This window comes from Agrilus planipennis, unplaced genomic scaffold (genome assembly GCF_000699045.2).
Source record: "Agrilus planipennis isolate EAB-ADULT unplaced genomic scaffold, Apla_2.0 scaffold172, whole genome shotgun sequence".
Lineage (NCBI taxonomy): Eukaryota > Metazoa > Arthropoda > Insecta > Coleoptera > Buprestidae > Agrilus > Agrilus planipennis.
Window position 1 is genome coordinate 247276 of NW_020438999.1, and position 8712 is coordinate 255987.

At 32.1% G+C, this 8712-nt stretch overlaps 1 long non-coding RNA gene across 1 annotated transcript in view; it reads right to left on the reverse strand.

Annotated features, from left to right (window-relative positions):
• LOC108737871 overlaps positions 1 to 8066 on the reverse strand; it is a 22560-nt gene extending 14494 nt beyond the window's left edge. The window contains exon 1 of the long non-coding RNA XR_001937913.1: positions 7868 to 8066. This is a non-coding gene — a long non-coding RNA (uncharacterized LOC108737871). The remainder of the gene's footprint in view (positions 1 to 7867) is intronic.
• Between the last annotated feature and the right edge of the window lie 646 nt (positions 8067 to 8712).

The following is an 8712-nucleotide window of genomic DNA, read 5'->3' on the forward strand; positions in this document are numbered from 1 at the left end:
AAATATAAAACAAAAAACCTAATTTTGGACCAATTTGTCGTGGGCTACCCTTTTCGTTTTAATTAATTTTTACGGTTAGTATAGTAACATGAGGATGTAATGCAAAAAGTTAATTCAGTTTCGAAAACAAAAGATGCGGAAGTAAATTTCGGTTTAAATTTCAAGGACTTGAACAATGTATATTTTTAGTGTGCTCTTCCTGAACTAATACTCTGATGTACAATAGCTTTTCGTGTTTCCAAGTACCTTTTATGTATGCCAACATTTTTATTTATTAAGCTGTAAACACGTAATAATAGCAATACACGTAAAATTTACCCACGCAATAATGTAACCTACGTAATGTCCTCTTACAATTCGACTACCAAATTGTGCTCTTTTTTTATTGCGAATTACCGCCTGACATAATCGGTCAAGATATAATTATATCAGTTTTCCTGTTTTGCAAGTGGGTTTACATGCAATGTAAATTTAAAGTACGTTATTGCATATTATAATTTCGGTCGACGTAAATTAACATACAATGACATTTATTAAAGTAGCTAACATTTTTTCCTAATCACACCGGCTAAAATAAATTTTTAAAAATAAGATCTTTAGTGACAAAAAAGTATCAGCTTCATATTTCCATTTCGATAGTTTTTGATCATAATTTTTTAAGACTATATCTTCTCTTTAAAAATGACCGAATAATGGTCGAAACAACTGTCAAATTGATAATAAATTTTTGTGAAAGTGAGTCTTTTTCTTTGATATTATGTTCTAGCACCATCGAATCTTTAAAATTGATCACATTCTTTGGAGAAAAATTATTTTGTTTTTATATATAAGATGTTATTGGATTAGAAATGCGCATGCTCATACAAGAGTTTCACTATATGTGTTAACGCCAGGTGCATTAGGTGCAGTAGAGTAGTAGCAATATAACAGGTAATACGTAAACATTTGATTTTATACAATATTAGATAATTTGAAATCATTTTTCCGATTTTTTATTTATCTACTACAAACTACCTCAAATTAATGAGGGAAAAATTATTATTTTATACAGTCCACAATTTTTGTAATATCGACGAATAAAAGCATTGTCGCTTTAAAGCCCACCATTCCTTTTCTGTTGTCTTTTTGTCTTATTAGAAAGCAGGGATAATGTCTCTCTACTTAGGTATATTTTTTGTGAGTTATAATTAAAAGGTGGAAGTTTTGAAGCAATTGAAAAACAAAAATTCAAGGGGGGGGGCTACATTATTACAACAGTACTTATATTATCTGACACAGTAATTTTTAGTAATTTGCGCATTGTTAATTACGGATTTTTTAAGGACGCACTACAGGCCCATAGTCCTTTTCGGGGGATCGATCTTATTTGGCATCATCAGCACGTCAAGGGCAATCACCGACCAAACCGAAAATGTTCCATATAAACATTTATACATTACTAGCTTTTCCCCGCGGTTCTGCTCGCAGAAATTAATATTGTTTCTCCATAAAACCTTTTACTCCCAATTCACCCTTACAACGTTTTAATTTTATGTAATGTCGCCAACTTAGATTTCAAAAACAAACGTAGTAACAACATTTCATTCTTAAGGGTTGATTTTTAAAAATTTCCAAAACACGTATTTGCTTAATTTCAACAATGAGCAACCTTCGAGTTAGTTCGAGTACAAATAAAATATACCCCACAGAAACGTTGGAACCTCTTTTCATAATTGATTAATAATATCAAACAGCGTATATATCAAGTTTCAATTAAATTCAACCACAAATAAAGTAAGTCCCAAACAAAAATTGGAGGTTGAATTTTTTTACCAGTTTCAAGTAAATCGGACCAAAAACAAACATGCAGTCTTTGCAAACTCGTTTCAGCTTCCTAAAGAGGTAGAGTTTTGTAAAATGTTGAAATAGGTATGTCTAATTAATTAAAGCTAAATTTCAGGTAAATGTGATTGTGGGTAAGTGTCTCTAGTTTCATTTTGTTTATAACTGTTTTTATCGTAAAATGAGTCGGAAAGGAGGTATTGTCAAAAAAATACTTTTAGGAGCAATCTTTCCAATATGGCGGCGCGAGCAGTAAAGATACGAGGTGGCAAAGTTGAAATTCGGAAAGAACCTATAAGAATTTATAAAACTACTAATTTTCAAAATTCCCGGAAAACTGCAGGTGACCTCTGTTTTTCGAAGCAAATTTCTGTACTATTAACAGTAAATGTTTATTATTATTGTTTATTTTTTTTCGACATACATCACAATGTTCCTACAAAANAATTGAATTAGTCACGCAGATATTCATGAGAAGATAATTTTATTGTATTTTATGTAGGTAATATTTAGTAAACAATTTTTAATTAAGAATATTACGCTTTAAAAGTCCACATTTTATTTTAAAAGCTATTTTTCACATCTCCACCTACATATATATATATACAGTAAGGTAGATTACGGAATCCTTGGCGCGTTTTTAGTCGACTGCATGTTTTTCTCATCAACATTAAAAAAAATTGTCTTTAGATTTCAATTAACTCAGAATATTTTAAATTATGTATACATGTGGTACTTGTATTCGCAAGTCATAAACACCTATGCGTATTTTACATGACATATTGTGCGACGTTTTGAAAACAAACGTAATCGTCATTTTTAGCTCGATAAATGAATGCAGAAAATTCGTACTACCTCATGCTTATTCTTAAAACTTTATACGCACACATTAGTAGATTTCAGATGTGTGTTCAAATGGCTATGTCATAATATATTCGTATATTTGTATTAAGCAATTGGGTCAAGGTAAATAAATGAACGAATACCATGTAAACAGACAATACTGATGATTATGATAAATACGTCCCTGTGAAGTCCAAATTAATTAATTTTAGTAGGATAAATGAAAATACCATCTAAAATTATCTCTTTGTTGGCAGCATACATAGGTATCTATTTAAATCTAATAATAAAGTATGTGTACGTATATGAGATTGACGAAATCGAAATAAATGAAAATAAAAGTTTATCAATTTATTCGTATTAATTAATTTCATATTAAAGGATGGTCGTTCTCATGTACGAGCCTCATCCCATATTAGTTGACCCAGTAAATTCATTTTACTAATTCTTTGATAATCTTACACATATAAAAGCCAAAATAATAAGAAACTCGCCACTCGTGCTAGCGAAACGTTAAGAAACAACTCCAACACTCGACGGCCTTTAGATAATAATAATAAGAAATACGTCGTACATCTTCTCAGGCATGAAGGTGTAGTCAGAGACATATTAGAGGCAGAAATAGGAGTTAAGAGGAGTAGAGGTAGACCTAAATTAGATTACTGTTCGCAAATGGTTAAGGATATGGGTTGTTCTAGTTTTAGGGAAATGCGAAGATTAGCTCAGGATAGGAAAGAGTGGAGGTACGTATCCAACCAGTCTTAGGACTGACGACCGTATGATGATGAACAAGAATATTATTTTCATAGACAAATTCTACCTGCTAATTTGACGGAGATTTTTATGAAATTTTACAAACGACGCAATCCGAGTTCCGTCTGACACCGTTTTAATCGGAAAAAAGACACTGATGCCAAAATAGTTTTGTTTGCCGTGAATGATCAGAGCCAAAGTAGGGTTATAATTATATTGATGTAAAATCAACATCAATTATTTTATATCAAATATTTACAACCTCACTTTGTTTCTGATCTTTTACACATTGTAATCAGAGAAAGAAATGGAATCCATAGTTTCTTTAGCTTTGGGTTCATCTAATAAGTGAAGTTTTTCGAATCGTTTTCTAAGAATTTTAAATTATACGCATTTATTAGCACACCACAATATACAGTTTTATACAGCTGACGTATATCAATTCGATATTGTTTTGAGGGGGCTTTCTGACGTAATTCATACAATTTCGTAATTCCTTGCTAAAGGTACGATAACTAATGATTTGGTAGATACTGATATCAATTTGGAAGTTCAAATTTCCACGGACCATGACATTGAACCCAGAAAACAATATCGATCCAATATTTTAGATTGTCCATTTCCAAGGAGTTTAGAATTTTTTGGGCTCTCTTCAGTCAAAGAATTGGAAGGCATTCATGGAATGTCTCTTTGTCCTCTTTTTAAGGTTGTAATACCTTCCATGGCCAATGTGAGCAACTTTCATTCATTTTATATAATGTTTGATTGGTGATACTAGCAAAACTTTTAACGGCAAAAATGTATTTTGCATTTTACAAATAGAAAACTTGTTTGGAAAGATATTTTAAATAAAATATAAAATGCTTTTCTCAAAAAAGTATTTAAATGCAAGATAAAAATAGACATTTTTTTATTTTGTATTTGCATTTTAAATGCAAGTATTTTAAATAAATCACATCTATGGATTTCAGCAGATACAATGGTTAAATATGTTACTGTAAAAGGACAAATATTAGTAAATCATAGGTTTTACTTGTATAAATCATAGGATTTACCAACATATTAAATTGAGAAATAAAGTAACACGTTTTTTTCAGCCTTTTACTGTTAGAGTTTAGTACATCCTTGATCTTATCAGTGACAATAATTAATAAATGTTGCTTTTGGGAAGAACATAATGTAATATACTTCATTTGAAAAACTTGTTAAAGATAAAAAAAAGTAAATTTTTAGGAAGTTGCCGGAGGGTAAGGATGCAACTGTCTAAAAGATACTCGATGAAGGAATGTTCTGCAAGTAATCAGGATGCTTTGTAGTTATAANTTTGTCCACAAAAATCAGAGCAATTTCTTTAGCATGTAAATATCTAAAGAAATCAACAAGAAGAATCATGTAATCAATCCGTTTCTTGTTTAATTTAATCCACACTCTGCAGCGTGTTGATGAGAACCAAAAAGTTGGAAGTCGCGACCTACTTTTGGCGGGCTCGATAATTGCTGACAAAGGACTTAATATCCTTCATAACAGGATTAAAGATTAATTATTTATTTATGTTTCCTGGAAGTTTCTCACATTAACGTTATTCATATTATTTTTTGTGCTTTCAAAATGAAAAAATTCAATTGATCGAGAGTGGTCGGTAGAGGTAGGGAAAAAAACAGGATAGGAAAACAACCGCTGTAATTGTATTGCGCGAATCAGTGATTTCGTTTCTGTTTGAGTAAGCTTCTATTATTACGTTTATTGTCATTAAAAGGAAGGTAATGGAAGATACATTGTCGGTGCGCAAAACAACCAATCACTAGCAAAAGACGAAGAAGATCTCAAAACAAAATCCCAGCCTCGTGCGACTTCTGCTTTCCTCAGCTAACTAAAGCAAGGTAAGGACAGTATTATATCGATCGGAGTTGCCACCTCGGGTTATTCTTGTCCTAGTTTTCCACCTGTGGATGGTCCTAAACACTGTTGCTCATTTTGGAACATAACAAACCGTCCGCTTCCGCTGCGCCGTATGCAACCTTAAAATAAATATAAGTATAATAATAAAATAATGAACACTAGATTCTCGAATAAAACAAGAGAGTCTTGCAAGAAGTTTTATTAGGGAATTCGTTAGTTATAATCATGGAATAATCAAACTACAAAATATACAATTAAAAAAACAATTCTAATGTGCACCTAGAGATAGCTTTAAATAAAATGGAAACGGTACTGACAGATCAGTACTGTATGAAAATAAATAAAAGTAAAACTAAAATAGTGGTATGCAAGGGAAGCAAAAGTAGAGAAAGAGCGAATATAAAGATAGGAGACGAAAAATTAGAAGAAGTGGCTGATTTTAGATATCTAGGAAGTCAGATAAGTCAGGACGGAATGAGTTGTAGGGATATAAAGCAGAGGATAGCGCAAGGTAGAGTCGCCTTTAATAAAAAGAAGTCACTTCTATGCTGGCGAACGATTAATTTAGAAATTCGAAAAAGGTTGTTAAAGGTGTATGTTTGGAGCGCGGCGTTGTACGGGTGCGAAACATGGACAGTGGGCGCCGCGGAAAAGGCAAGGTTAGAGGCCTTCGAAATGTGGTGGTTTGGCAAATGATGAGGATAAAGTGGGTAGAAAAGGTTAGAAATGAAGAGGTATTAAAAAGAATAGGAGAACAGAGGACTGTATGGAAGTCAATAAAAAATAGGCGAGATAGGTTGCTAGGACAACTTCTCAGGCATGAAGGTCTATTCAGACATATTACAGGCAGAAACAGGAGTTAGGAGGGGTAGAGGTAGACCTAGGTTAGATTACTGTTCACAAATAGTTAAGGATGTGGGTTGTTCTAGTTCTAGGGAAATGCGAAGTTCAGTTCAGGATAGGGAAGAGTGGAGGTACGTGTCCAACCAGTCTTAGGACTGACGACCCTGTGATGATGATGATGATGATGATGATGATAATTATATATAAAAGAAGTTATGAGTGCTGTCAGCACAGGGCAAAGTAATATTATGTGGTTAGTATCAGCAATTTCTTATGCTGAAGTGTACGATGTGTTGCGTTACAAACAACTCCTTTAAATTTAATTTTTCAAACAATTTTTAACACAAAGAAAGTGATCAAACAAATTGTTCACAAAAGTGAATTTCGAACACTCGAAGCAATGGTGCTAATAGTTTCGACATCACAGTGACTGATTTGGGGGAAAAACTAGTTTATATAATATAATTTACGCAATGAACAGGTCCAGTGGTAACTAATTTCACTAAAATTAATTAAGAAAAATTAACTATTTTGTATATCTAGAAGAATTTCTCGAAAAACTGATTATTTTGTAGACTTTTCTTGTGATTGACACTTAATTCATATGTTGGACAGATTATAAACCAGTTAAATAATATTTTAAATACCTATTCAAGACTTGTAGTTATTTTAGAGAAAAAAAATACATTTTATCAAGTCGACCGTATATATATATGTATTTGGTTGGATCGTGTACTTTCCATCTAGTAATTATATCTCGGATCGTACGTAACAAAGTGCGAATATCGTTTATTGCACCGATTGATAAAATAAATCAGTTAAAAATGCTGTAAGCGATTGTATAATACTATTTGAGGTATCACATTCATCAAAATTAAACACTGTACAAGGTTTCGAAAACCACGTATTAAATAGAAAATAAGTGGGCGTTGATAAAAGTGGGTCGTATGACAGTTACTCTCAATGTGCACTAGATTATTGATAATCCACCCACGGCATTAATTAAAAGCAAAAATAGTGGACTCGATTTAATATTGGAGAAATTGTGTAATAACTATTAACTGCCTTTTCCATAATTGCTGAAGCGCAAGTTTGAATTTACTTAAGCCGGGAATGATAAAATGCTGATGATGGTACTGCTTTCCTAATTAATGTAACTAACGATCTATAAAAGAGCACGTGGCAAATTTCTCAACTTTCACTTTTCTGTGTGTGTATATTAAATTACGCGGACATTTTCAAATGTCAAACACCTTAAAAATTTTAATACTTAACGATTAGTGATGTAACATAAAAATAACGAATTGCGTTTTCAGGTAGGTATAATATAACGTTGCAAAATCAAACATTTTATATCTAGCTACTGATGTAACCAGGATTTATAAAAATAAATACAAATAAAGGAGATGCGAACACTTTTTCATTTTTTATTATGACTAAAAGAAAGGGAATTATTTTTCGAATGTGTATAAAACCTTCAAAAAATTTAATAAGTTCTAATTTATAGTGATTCAATAATTAATTATATGTGTGAATTGAATTGGTTGCGATTTTTTTTAAGAAAATACCAATTATCAGTCATAAAAAAATAATAAATTTACTGGTATTTTTGTTAAAAAGCACCTTTAATTTTTCTAATATTTTTTGTGGAAAGTAGTCACTATTATCTAAATGCTTTAATAATAAAAAATAGATGTAATATGCTTACCTCTCACACCAGTTTAAAACCACACGATTCTGTAGTAAGAAATCTTCTGTCACACTAACACGACAATCTTGTTTTTTTATATTTAGTTAGGTACCAGCGTATAATCTTGGTGGTTTAAGAAATGACCAACTTCGCGGACGACAACAATCGAAATCGAAACGGCAACAATATACGGTGCGTACAAAACGCTGCGAGTCTGCGCAGTTTACGCGATCGACGACGCTGGCTGGTTTCCGCGATTGTTCAAACCACAGCGTCGGTACGATGGCGCGCGCACCACCCGCACATTTATTTGACCTAAATCGCAGGATGAGTTTGAACGAATTGCACTCGCGCACGGTGCTAAAATAAAAAAGTATAACATAACATAACCGCATGCAGAAGCAGCAATATAATTAATTTATAAAACTCAAATTGAATACAAGATAATGCAGAAAAAGGTAAGGTCTTGATAAGTATCTCACCTCTAATTTAGTAGTCTCTTCGTACCGCAATCTTATGATCCTAAGTAATTAAATAAAAATATTAGGTAAAGGTCTAGATTATCCCCTTCGGGGGTGGGGGCAGGGGGATTGAAAAAGGAGGTCTCCCCCACCACTTTACCATAAAAACTTTGCGGCGGTCTCACCCCCATGAAAAGTTATGGAGGCTCAAAGTTTATTATTTTGTTGATTTTCATATGCTTTTGGGTATGTAAATGTAATTTGTATATTAATTTTCAAAGAATATTCAAAAATGAAAACAATGAAAACTACATAGAAACAATGAATAATTTATATAAAAAATTAGTTAAATATTTGTATCTATTGATTTTAAGATAATAGAATCGCAAAACTCACCAAATA